At 38.0% G+C, this 13,891-nt stretch overlaps 1 protein-coding gene across 1 annotated transcript in view; it reads right to left on the bottom strand.

Moving 5' to 3' along the window:
• The window catches only part of POU2AF1 (POU class 2 homeobox associating factor 1), a 91,487-nt gene extending 89,075 nt beyond the window's left edge, over positions 1–2,412 (bottom strand). The window contains exon 1 of the mRNA XM_072027743.1: positions 2,374–2,412. The gene's annotated coding sequence lies outside the window, so the exon portion shown is untranslated. The remainder of the gene's footprint in view (positions 1–2,373) is intronic.
• Positions 2,413–13,891: the final 11,479 nt, after the last annotated feature.

Genomic DNA, 13,891 nt, shown 5'->3' with positions numbered 1-13,891 from the left:
GGTAAATAGCATTTACAACTCAGGAAAACTCAGTTTTCATTAGGAAACTGGAAATCATTATTACTATTATTTTAAGTTTAATGGGAAAAAAAAAAAAGCTGGTGACTAGATATGCCACTGGAACAGTTTTAATCATGATGTAAATTCTAAGGATTATATTTAATTTTTCTTTGTCCACAGGCCTTGTCCCTATCATAATTGGTGCCAGAGCCATAAGTCCAGTTACAGGTGAATTGGGACCTGTTATAGGTGCTCAAACCCACCCCTGGACACACAATGTAATTCCTATTGTCCAGTCCTTCAGAGCTTTACCAAGAAGAGCTGCAGATCCAGATCTGGTAATTACTGCTTCAGAAAACCAGGTTTGATAGCTTTGGGAAACTTTTTGCTGGTACATGTATGTTTTTCCACTACTGTGAGGCAATTTCACCTCTTCTTATGCCCCACAAAAAATATTTTCTTTCAGTACAAGATGAACTGAAATATATGTAAGTCATTTCACTTACCTCCTTTTGTCATTATCCCTTTTTCTCTCCCTTCCATCTGTATCTTCTGCTGCTGCTTTTTGTACCTTCTCTTTTATATCCTATCCCAAAGTACACATTGTGTTATAACTTTGAACATGAATTATGCACAGACCTAGCACTGCAAAGCACTCACCCCCCATGGCAACCAAGTTGGATACATATTCTGTTGTTGAAAGCACTGAATGGAGATTTCATCACTAGCTTCAATGGAGTTTATAATCTATCTTCACCTTCCTGCAAAATCTGAACTATTATTTCTATCATTGCCTTTCAGCTGGACCTTCTAGAAAAGGAAATAAATTCAAGGCAAAAATACTGGCATGGAAGAATAAAAAAGGAAGAATGGCTTCTTAAAGAACTGAGCTCTCTATTTCTTCATGTCATTCATGATGCAAAAGAGGGAAAGGCCCAGAAGGTATGGTGCATTCCTTTTGCAACCGGCTTTAGTAAAATTCTTTAAAAAGTCTTGCTCACATGTATCAAATTAAGAGATATTTGATGTTGCACACAGGATGGTGCTGATCTGAATCCAAGTGACTTCCCTCTCCAGTATAGCACTATCTTACAATGTGAACTGAGGTGTTACTATTTCACTGCAGCCTTTCTCACCTTAACTGGTGTCCAGCCTCATAACAGAATAACCACCAGTTCCAACTCAGAATGTGCCTATACATCCAAGGACAACACAATTCATAGTAGTATCAGAAATGAGGGGATTGCAATCAATTTCTATGCAAAAAAAAAAAAATAATAATAATAATTAAAAGGCTAGGAAAAAGCTACAGCCAAATTAGACAACCTCTTGCTCTCATCTGTCAGAGGAAAGAGCAACACAAGAAGTCACCAGCGCACAAGTTTGCAGCATTATCTGAAGCACTCCTCCATTTCTTACAGATAAAATACAAAGAGGAAATGAAAGACATTGAGGAAATGTGCCATTTTCTTGAAGAATCCTCTCTGCAGGAAGCTGAGAGAAGAGCTTCAAAATATTTCAGCAGCCAGCTGGGCGCTGAACTGCCCTTACTATTCAAAGGTACAAAAGGTTAACTACAAACAGAAGAGAGGGAAGCAGGGTTGTGCATCATTTTCTGTGATGCTTGCTCCCTCCAACAGGTTAGCTTAAACCTTAGAAACTCCTCATGTCCTCCTGAAGCAAGACAATAGAGAGGTAGGATCTGGTTAACTGGGCTGTTCTAAAAGATAAAGAACAGAGATGTGGTGAAGTACATTTAGAAGGCGTTTCGTTTCACATTTGCTCTGTGAATTTCCACTAGATTATCAGATGGGTACTACTGCTAATATTTGCTGTCTACAGCTGACAGAGATGAAAAGGACCAGGAAATACAGGTTCTGTCAGAGATCAGAAAGGCAATGGAAAACCTGATGCACTTCATTAAAAAGATGCAACTAGAAGAAAAACGAATGTACATGCAGATGACTGAGAGAGAGAAGCAAAGGAGCCATGTGTCAAGTACTGAGGCAGTAACAAACCTGATGTTCAGACAGGTGAGGTCACTGCCTTTTTTTTTTTTTTTGACCCCCCATATTCCAGTGCTCTATAACCACTACACAGTCACACCAGCTTTGTAGCTAGTGACCTGCCATATTGTGTCTAAGAAAGAAAATGAAAGGTGGGACTTGAAGTACCCTTATATCTTGTATCATTTCTTCCAGGTCATATTTGCCCTAGCCTCTGAGTTTCAGGAATGCTTACTGAAACAACAAGCTGGTGTGGACACTGCATACACCAAACTGGATTTTTTGAGGGACTTGTCAAATATCCAGATCCAGCAGGCAAAGGTACTGACTTCATCCTCAGGCACATAAAATTGGTCAAGTTACTTACTTTCTAACAAAAGCACGAACAGTTGCCACATTCTGAGAATAATCCTCGAGAACACTTCCACAAGAAATCAGAGTCCTGTAAAATAACCAAAAACTTAAATGAGAATTTCATTTATAAAGTACATTTAAAGGTAAATAAAATTTAATTTCAAAGGCAGTTTTTCACACAGCAGGGTTAGAAAAAAGTTCTCAGCTTCTCTATTTTCATGGAGATTTTAAACACCTGGACACCTGAAGCTCTTTCCTTCGTAGGGAAGAAGCAAGAGATTGGACACTCCATAATTACTGTGAAATTTTTTTCCCCAAGGATGAAAAAGTGATTTTCAAAAATGCTTGAGTGCAAAGGATCATAATTGCCCCTGTGTTCAAGGGATCTTTCAAATCCCATCCCTTATAATGTCTAAAGTACTGTAGGCCTGAATCCTCTTGACATGAGCATAGTTGTATCAGTTGGCTTCTGTATTCTATTTTGGACTACTTGCATAAAAATAGCTTCAAATTAACACATTTTTCTAATCTTCTTCCTTTTTCTTCAGTCCTTCCTTTAAAGCTCCCTTGGAGCTATCTCTCTTCCTCTTCTGCTCTTCCATCCCCATGAGACATTAACTATTAACTGAATTTCAGCTTATTAGTCTAAATGAGGCAGGATTATTAGACCACAATGTTGAACAGAAAACATTTTATCAGATGTACGGCACTTACAAATGGATTTCAGAGAAATAGAGGACATTAAATACAAGTAACGCAGTTCAAATCATTTGTCTTACAACATTCAGATGAGCTTGAAGGATGCAGAAAAATCAGAGTTGGGTGCTGTGGGACCACAACCATTGCAAAAAGGCTTTTGAACTGCTGAGACAAGCTTGCGGTAGCATCTTATTGGGTCACCAGTTTGCATAGGATGGCTACAAACCAACTGTGTAAGGTTTTCATGAGAAGGCAAAGATCACCGGGATGCTTTTCCTATGGGCTTTTTGACAGACATGAAACACAAGTTGCGTGTATTGTCTTTTGTCTGCTTCGTGCTATTTCAGGTGCTTTTCTCTGGTTCACAACAATGCTTTGAAAACTATGAGACAACCAGATTTTATGGCAGTAGTAGGATCTCATACAGTCCATGCAAGGACATCCATCACAATCTGATCCCTCTGCTCAAGTCTGTGGTTCAGATGCTGGAAGAAGATAGCAGAAGTAGTGCATCACCTGAGACACCCGGTAAGAGGGGAAGTATTGGTACTCTCAGTTATCTGATTTTACTCTGGTCTTTAAAGACATATTGGAACTTTTCAACTTTGAAATGCTAGAAGAGATACTACCATCTGACAGCTGGAAACCAGACTTCAGCTCCATTTTGTAAGTACTAAAAATCTCCTGGGACTTAAACCCTTTATCATCTGTGTACACTTGCTGCCAGGTGGGATCAGGCCTGAAATCAAAGCTTAAAGGTTCTCTTTCCAGGCCTCACAAAAGTTAATGCATATGTTGCAAAACAATCCATCTCTTTCTGCCCACGTATAGAGTTCCCATAAGAATAAAAGTGATTTCATTAGACTAACTTGTTATAAGCTGAAAGTCAGTTAACATTAAAAGGGAAGACTGAGAAAATGGTGGTACTATCTGATTTCGTACATTTTTTATGCATTGGAGCACAGCTGGCTTACCTGGAAAACCTAATTAAGATGATTTAATCTTTGGAAATCAAAAAAAAATTCATTGTGTTCATGAACCTGAGTTGGCTCCATGTTTTAAGTCCAGCAACTCCTGCAGGCCAGAAAACCTAACCTCAGTTTGACATCTGAAAACATGGTTCAAAACCTAGAAATCAATAGCAAAGCTTTTACTTCCCCTGCTGAGAACATGCAAATTTTCAATTACATTTTGACGAGGCTTTTAGGTCTACCTGCTAAGTATGAGCAAATGGAGATATAAAATGCAAGTTGTTCAGCTGCTGAAGAGATATCGGTATGCAAATTACCATACAGTTAATTGGAAGTATGTGATATAAGCAGTTTCCTTTCTCAATAAGCAATACAGACGTTCAGGATTCTTGTGTCCAATTCAAGGCAACCGTATAGGAATTATTGATAAGCTACGCTTTTGATAAATGTATCTATTTTGGTAAAATGCTCTTTTGCAGAAATGTAACTAGAATGGACTGATGAATGACCTTCCGAAAGGCCATTTGGTTTCCTTCCAGCCAGGAACACTGCTACTTTTACTACTGCATACTGTAGAATTAAAGGGAAAAAATTCTAAAAGTGCAAGAGGGCTTAACCGTACTCCAAAAATAATGGTTCAGCAGTAAATATATTCCCTGATTTCTTCTACAGGGTACTCATCAAGAAGTACTTTAAAAGCATCTGCTGCTCATTCAGAGGCATTAAGGACTGAAGCAAGTCAGGAAACTGCTTCGGCTTCCACAGTATCAGCTCTTCTGCCCACTTCACATTCACAAAAGATCAGCCTTGTACAACAAGAAATCCAGACAAAGTAAGAGAACCTTATTCATAGAATCATAGAATGGTTATTGTGCCTCGTTTAATTGCCTCTGTATTTTAACTTATAACATATATATTCTACATGAGCTTAGAGGTATTTCCCCTGCCCCCAAAAGGCTTACATTTGGGTTTTATGGGTGGCTCAACATAAGGTACCTGTTACCTGTTTGTTCTCAGGCAATATACACACAACCATGACAAGTGCCACGTAGTAATGAGGAAGCATACACAGTATACAAAGTAGGAATCTTCAGTCCTGTCTCATGCATGTCTGGTCACAGGTTTTTATTAGAGAAGCACGCTTCTGAACTGTTACACCTGGAACTGTCTTTAATGATGGAAGAAATAAGTGCATTTTTTTATGAATCATCCAAGACTAAGGAAGATGAATACCATAAAGGAAATGGGGTAAGGTTGGTACCATATCAACTTAGAGCACTCAGCTGATACACAAGAAAATAAAGTTTTCTGTTTTCTTTTTGAATTCCTTTCAATTATCCCACATCACTTCAGAAAAGTAAATAAAAGCAAAAAGGAGTTTGTTAAAGGAACCTTCTGTTCTGACTACTGCAAAGCAGAACAAAAACAAAATTATGCTCCCTTCTCAATGTTAAGGCACAAGAATCAGTGGCTTTATTTTCAGTAACTTGTGGGTACATAATCCTACAGTAAAACAGTCTACTTATGTTACTTAAATGAACTTGGAGATCTGGTTTCTGGCTATTTTTAAAGCTCCGTGTGACTCATTTCTCATCCCTTTGATGCTCCTGATCATGAAGATGTTGCAGTTGGGCTGTCTATGTTTTCAGGGAAAGACCAGTAGAAGAACAGAAGCAGTCATCACCAAGGACTCACTCCTGAAAGAACTGTCAGAACACCACCACCGTACTGAACAAGTCCTCTATCAGAAACATCGGGAAGAAATCAAACATTCTGGCCTCAGCTCTCGTTTAACAGCACCCCATCAGACCTTACATTTTCTGGAAGAAATCCCAGACCAGTTGTCAATTTGTGGTGCTGGTTTTCAGATCCCAGACTCTGACTTCACTGAACAAGAAGTAAGTTCAATGTATTTTGCTTATGCTACTCCTACTCTTGTCACTTCACTGCTTTGAAGGATGAATGCAACCTTCACTGGAAGGTATAGGCATACACATCAGCTTTAGGCATTACATAGGTGGCTGTATTATCAGAGCAGCTACATGCACAACTTGAGTGTTTGGGTCTCCTTGTATTGCACTACATATTTTACTAGTATTGCACTACATATTTTACTACCTCAGTACATTTTTTTACTACATATTTTTATTGCTTAAGTATAGGTTAAGTCATCTAAATTTTAAATTATCATTACACAGGAAAAAATAGTGACATTACCAGCACAAAGCTTTTTTCTTTCCTTTTTCTTTCTAAGCCAGTTTACTGCCTGAGTTTGTTTTTCCCTTGCTCACATGTATGAATGTAGTTTTTCTTTTTTTCTTCATGCTGCTTTAATGGTCCTTGTTCCATCCTCCAGTATCTTAGGATTTTATAACACTGACTGCATCTACAATTACAACATGCTGGTTTTCCTCTAGTGCGCCCTGGGCTTTGCTAGGAGAGCATCACTAGTAGACAACAATTGAGGATTTGAAAGTAGAAAAGTTCCCTGTTATAATAACAATATTTCCTCAAAATACTTTGAGCTAACATCTCCTTTACACTTATACACATTGTAGAAGGGGCCACTGCCATTTCTGCAGTCTCAGTGCCCACCAATGGTGCTCTTCTTTTAGCTTTTACGAGTCTACATAACCACAGACTTCATGCTATGGTCTGACAGGAAAACACTGGTGAGATAGCTTAAAAGATGGTCAGGTAACTTAGGCATAGGGCTTCTGTTGTGGGCAAGCTCCACCTTTGAGATGACCTTGTTTATACACATGGGTTTTAATATGGCAGAGTCATTCTCCAGTCAGACCATATAAATCTGTTCTGAGAGCAGATGTCTGCCTCACATTACGCTAATGACAAACTTCTTGACCCATTGTCTGATTTCATCTAACTTTGCAGGGGCATAAAGGGCTCAGGAAATAAAGCACCCGTAAATTTTATGAAAACAAACAGACAAGTAGAGGAGAAACAGAGAATTTACATACCCCTCTAAGGCAAAACTGCAGTGTGACTTCATGCCTTACTAGGTACCAAAACACTCATCCAGCAAAGACCTATATGGATAAAGTTTCCCTTGGAGCCCCTATAAACTTGGAGGAACTAATCTACTTAGACTACTAACTTAGAACTTAGACTACTCCAAACTGACCCACATTTCCCACCATTTCCATAGGAAATCAGGCTTCTCAGGCTTCACTAGTTCTGGTAACTATGGTGCTATTTGTTGGTGTAGAAAATCCTTTTTTTTTTTTTTTTCTCCCTCTTTCACTTAACAGAAACCACATTGTCAGGAAGTCAAGCTTTCTCCAGACTCTCTAACTCAAATACTACAAGCTTCTGCAGTGAAGATAGTAAAGCTGGAAGCTCTGAGGCAAGCATGTCTGTACAGAGTCCTGGATCTCTACAACAACCTTCAGGTAGAGGCAGTTCACGCTTTTCACGCCTCACCCCTCACCTGCAAAAGCCTCATGGTAATTCAGAAAACCTGTAAGCTTGCAGCTGCCCACCCTGACCTACAGTGCAGTTACAGGAATGTCCTAAACAGGGCATCCCCACAGCCAAAGCCTTACCAGCTGTACCCACTACAACCCCAATGCAAGAGCAAGTTCACTTCTGTACACAAAATTCATTTGCTCATAGCACTGTACTTCCCTTCTTCAGATTCTGATTTGGCCAGAAAGCGTGACCAGGATCCTGAACAGCTTTGACTACAAAACTAATGGTGAAAGAGTAGCTCAGGAGGTTGCTCAGAGTAAAGAGAAACAGCAAATGGCAAGAGCTCTGGCTTTCCTCCAGAAGCATCATCAGGAAGGGGATTTGCTTGTTGGTTTAAAGGAAGAGTCAGAAGCTGTGCTGAGAAACATGCAGGCAGAATTTAGACTGGAGCTTCACACACAGACGGAAGAAAAGGTACATCAGCTGAAGCATTCGTATTCTCATTTGCTAACAGAGGTATGTGGTGGGATGAGGCTTCAGTAAAATTTCTGGTTATTTTAGGTTCAGCAGTGTTTTATGTGGTTCACAACTATTCAAGTCATTATGCAAGAAAGGATTTTCCAGATCTAGCAGGACATGCTTTGGGAATCTTTCTAAAGTCCCATTTTAATTTGATGTGTTCCATTATTCTTCAGGGTAGTTCTCTATTTTTTCCCTGGACTCCTATTTGCAAACCTGCAGTGAGAATTGGAATATTTCCACACTTTCACAACTCTGCAAGTAACAGAATCTATATGATTTTGTAATGTTTTCTTCACAGATACAAGCCAAAGAAATGCAAGTGATCCAAGGGACTGAAAGAGAAGAATTAGGGAATTTGGTGGCATATTTCATCCTATCTCAGAGACACCTGCGGCAAACAGTCGTAATGCTGCAAGATTGCTACAGGCTCCAGAAGGCTGCCCTGAGGTCCCAAAGGGAGGGCACTGGCCTGGAACAGCTTGCTGTAGAAGTAATATTCTCCTGATACTTCGGTTTAGAATTTGGAACTCCTCCAGTGTGTTGTTACATAGCTTTAAAGTGTATAAATGTCTCCTGAGGAATTGTTTCTGTTTATAGCAAATGGACAGCTTGCTCCAGATTTAAAAAATAATAATAATAATAACATACTGTAATCTGCAACAGTTGTGTATATGAAGAAATTGAAAATATCATGGGTTTAGCTACTAAAGATCAGACACTTCAAATTCATTTCTCAACAGAAATTTACTTAAGGCTCCTTTGATGATCTTAAACTTACTTTTGACAGTTTATTTATTTATTTATTTTTAAATAACAAAAATTCAGGGTGCATGGGACTGAAAAATACTGTTATCCATTTTCCACTGCCTTTGACATCATTTTCAAAAACTCTGACTCTTAAATCTGTCTGTTCTCAATGAAATGCACAAAAAGTAAGATAACCAAATACCACGGTATGTGATCAGAATCACACTATATTTCACATCACCATTTTATCTTTCAGGAGTTATCAATCGATGATGACCTGTGGGGCACGTTGTATCTGCTGAAGAACAACACCGAGTATACGTTGTTAGTGCTTGAATATATACAAGCTGTAAGATTATTACAGCTGAGGGAAGCACAGTTTAAGGAAATAGGCAGAAGCCTAAAAGGCTACCTCCAGGAGAAGGTAAAACTGAAAATATGTTACCTGTTGATTTTATTCAGAAAATGCTAATTTGCATTGCTACTGTTACTCTGTAGAGGACTCTGTTCTGCAAGTATCACCTTTTCCAGAACAATACCAGGATCTTATCGTCTTTTTTCGTGCTTTTTTTTCTTTTTCTTTTTTTTTTTTCCCATATGTATGATCTGTAGTTTTTGAATGAAGCTAACAACATAACCAATGAACTGAAAAACTTCAGAGAGCAGAAAATTAGAAGGCTGAAGGATCAACTGAAACTCTTCCTGGGAAATAAAAGAACGAAGAATATTTCAAGTAACTTTGATCCACTGCAGGTTAGAAAAGCATAAATCCCAAAAGTTCTCCAACTGAACAGGCTGCATCATATGCACAATATATAAGATTAATGGTGTAATGCTAAAGAGACTGTGAATGCAGCTAGTTGTGTGGATTATGTTCTGTACTATGATAATCACAACAGATGTATGAAGACATTGGTTGAACGTAGAGATTAGCAATACAAAACTTGAAGAAGCTTGAAAGGGACAGGAAAAACAGAGCTTTTAAAAGTAGCTATCCTCCGAAGTAAAAACATAAGGGAAGAAAGAGTTTAACAGTTTTCTTCTTAAGAGAAGAAAATAGCTACCTTGAAAACAAAAGAAACATCAGGAAAAAAAAAAAAAAGAAAAAAAAGGTCTCTGGCAGACCTTCAAGAGAAGTATCTGGACCTCAGAGAATCTCACATATGGCAAGTACCAGATGAAACAGCAAAGCTGCAGAATCACCTGCTGTGTGGAGAGCTGAAAAGGAGGATGAAGCACACAGGGTTTGATTCAACAGCACACCCTGAGCAGCATGATAGGAGGGTACATCTGACCACATCACATAACCACTCCACCCCACAGTGGTTTTGTGTTTGTTCTGGGCATTGTTTGGCTGCTGTGTTTGTTTGTTGTTTTTTTTCCTGATTTTCAGTTATTTAGAGACTGAGGACTGGTACCCAGAAATGCCATATGTAGTCCAAAGTACTAATCACTGTACAGTCTGAGAAGTTTAACAGCAGAAGGCAAGCTAAGCAACTAGTGTCTGCCCTAAGCAAAGAATATACAGCCTGAAAAATGAGCTCCTTAAGGTGAAAGCCTGCTGGATGTCTCTGTATTTGCTTCTTAATATTTTTTTTCTTGCCATTGACAGTGTGAGAGAACATAAGTTTTTAATACGCAAAGCCTAAATTTATGCCAGAGAAGTAGTTAAAAATAAATAAATCTGTAATTATCATTATGAACTTTATAGGCACTTTTACACCTCCTTACCTTTCTTTGTAGAACTTCATGAATATATGCAGTGAAACAAAAGGGAAGGATTTTCATCCAGATCTGGAAAAGCTGAGAATGAGATCTGAAGAGGAAAGAAAGATGCAGCAAACCAACAGTCCTCCATTGTCCATCACCAAGTCTTTCTGGATTCCAGGGACACATCATAAGGCAGATGACGAGTTCTTAGAGTTCTTGACTGAGAGTAAGCCCAGTTTGTCATAAGAAACTCAAGTGACTTATCATTCCTTTTTGATCTTCATATATTTCCTGGAGGGCATTAATGCTTTGGAAATGGGAAGAATAGGGAAGAGGTGGGGTGGAACTCAGACAATAGTTAACAGTATAAGATGAAGAAGGCTTTATGTGTTTCTGAAAATAAAACATCTTTCTCCCAACTAACCATCCTAGAAACGGAGCCAGCGTGAAGAGTTTACATTAAAAAGGCATTTTACAGCTAGGACTATATTAATGTCCTCTCAATTAATTGATATTATTGAAATTTAAGTATAAATCTGGATACTTACCTGGGTGATTGCTTTTTCTGGCAAGAATATAATTCTCACCTAGATAATCTTTATACATCTTCAGAGCTGAATTTCTTCCATCCTTAGCATTAAGCACGTGTCCAGGGATTCTCTTGAAACATCAGCAGCTCTTTGATAAGCAGCAGAATTTCCTCCTTTTTGGACCAAAAAAAAAAAAAAAAAAAGTTATTGGGAGCAGGTGAACTATCACTTGTGATCAATTGCTTAGTCTTTAGGTTTTCCAGCATCTTCTCTATGAAGCAAACAGCTGTTTATTTACCCCTTATCTCGATGAAGTGGTATGTAACACAATCCTGGAATTCAACTAAACACAAAGAAATAAACCAAAAGAAATCAAGGCTAGCTTATGGAACAAGAGGAATGGCTAGGAGCATCTGGAATTATTTGCAATTATTAACTAGTGTATACTACTCTCACAGACATCAAGGTGCTGAAGCAGGCAGAACACCTGATGGCATCCAGAATTATTCTTCTGAATCCACAGTTCACAACACCTCCTCTGTATGGTAAAAAGTTTAAATTATTTTGCAATCAATGTTGCATTCATTAGTTAAAAAATAAATCCTACCAATTAGGTGAGATATGCAATAGAAAGACATTATTTATAGACTCAAAGGCAGATCATCTATTTTTTCATCAAGAAAGACACACTGGAAACAAACACAACACTGTTGGGAAAAATTGCCAGGAGTGTTCTGTAAGAAGCCCAACCAAAATCTGTGGGAATAAGAAGCACTTAGGTTTTGGTCTTGTTTTGATGTTGGTTTTTTTTTTTTTTTTGGTTTTGTTTTTTTGGTGCGGGAGGGCAGGATTTTGAATTTTTGCTTGTTTTGATATTGAGAGTACCATCTCCCTGTGTAAACAAAGACTTCCATATAGTATTTGAGGTACATGAAAAAAAGAGAGAGAACTAGCCAACTGAATACTGTAAAGTGTTTTTGAAAGAGAGATTTTCTCTGAAATGTTGACATGTCTTTGCCCAGACTTCAATATTGTGCTCCAAACAGCAAAATTATTTACCTATCTCACCTTGCTTGTATAATTCCTTTTTGGAATGATGGTTTAGAGATGGATTGTTTAAGAAAGCAGCATTTCTCTATTTCTTTACACAGGTGGTAATAAAACTAAGTATCTAGAAACCTCTTTTCTTCTTGGTCTTCTGAAAGATGTCAATGATGAGCTCCAAAGTCATGCGGCAGCAACTGGATTACTACAAAGCCAAAAGCTGGACAAAAGTAAACCTCATCTCTGCTCATTCTTACAAGAAATGTCAGAAGGTGAATGTAATGTAATGATTTGGGTTTTATCATTCATTTTGTTTTTATTGTGATAAGATTTTACTGGACAGGCAACTTAGATTTACTGTCCTCTGAAGAAAGTGCTGTAGCAGTGGAAGACAGACCCAGAATCACTCAGCTGTTGCTGCTGATGAAATCAGAGGCACACAAGTCATCTCGCTATTTTAGACCTTATCTGAAATTTCAGAAGGAGGTTTTGGGGGTTGCATGAGAATAAAGCATGGCATGACTCTTGAAAAAATTTCTAATGCATCAGAAGGGCTTAATTTTATACTGAATAATGACAAAGTGTTAAAAGGTGAGAAATGCAGCATATTACATGCTTGTGTTGCAATGTTCCCTCTTGGACAAACAAAATGAAAAAAACACTATTTAGTTTAACAAAATGTTACTGTTCTTTGTAGAAACAGAAAATTCTTATCAGGGTATACAAGATAAGTTGATGGATCAAGAAGGAGAACTAATAGTAGTTGATTCTGCAACTCTTTCTACAAGGGAGTTTGTCATATATCAGTACGGCATCTCCATCCTGCAATTTCTCAGACTTCACATTGATGTAAGTTCTTAAGACACTGGTGTTCAGTGATCAGTGCTTTTAAAAGAATACAGGTACCCAAAAAATCTTTCAACAACTATCAAGTAAGATCAAGCAGAGAATAACTAGTGTGAGAGCATCAGGAAGTGCAATCCATTTGTTTTCTCCACAACAACTTTGAAGTCAAATCTCTGTCCCACAAGATCCACGATCCATTCTTTTATTTCTTGTGCCATCTTTCTTGAGCACATCACTTAATTCTTGCATTACCTAATTGCTGCATATGCATAATACTAGGACTGCCTAATATTAGGATAAAGCTTTTCATTTTTAGTAATTTGGAGCAAGGAGTCCCATTTTCTTTTTACTGTTCTTTGCACATTATGGCTGCAGTCAAGGTAGACTCTGCAGGGTCTTTCATAAAAATATCAAATAAATAATAATAAAAATAATGGTGACTACAGTCAGAGCTCCAGGGCAAGAGTACACTTTCATTTATTTAATTAGAGAACTGGCAAGATGAACTGCTGTGATATGCAAGGGTTTTTTAAACAGTCTCCATTTCCTTGTGGTATTTGTTGGCTCTGTGTACTGACTGCAAATCAAAGCTGACATTTAAATGAATTTATAACCCATTAATCCCTCTTACTTTGCAGATCTGATGTGCATACATACTTTTTACAGAAGCAATTTGCCTTCCCTTTGCAGGCTCCAGAAATTAACCTGTGTGTTGCCTCCAGCATACCTCTCTGTAATGCTACAGGCAATGCCTTCAGAAACTGCTACTTTTATCAGGTGTGTCAGCTTCACGTCTAACCAGTCTGTGTAATATTTTCATATCCATTAAATTAGAGAACTAGGGAGGAGATTGCAGAAATGGTTCATATTTTTAAGTCAGGGTATGCTTGATGCTTTCTAGGAAAATATCTGAAGCATACCATTGACATTATATTGATATCTCTGAATGTAAACTTAATAGAGCACTCTAGGATACAGAGATTTAAGAAATGTTTTGTATGACGGTCATACCCAAAGCATGCTTTATTAAACA

This window comes from Anas platyrhynchos, chromosome 25 (assembly GCF_047663525.1).
Source record: "Anas platyrhynchos isolate ZD024472 breed Pekin duck chromosome 25, IASCAAS_PekinDuck_T2T, whole genome shotgun sequence".
Taxonomy (NCBI): Eukaryota; Metazoa; Chordata; class Aves; order Anseriformes; family Anatidae; genus Anas; species Anas platyrhynchos.
This window is presented reverse-complemented; position numbering and strand designations above follow the sequence as displayed.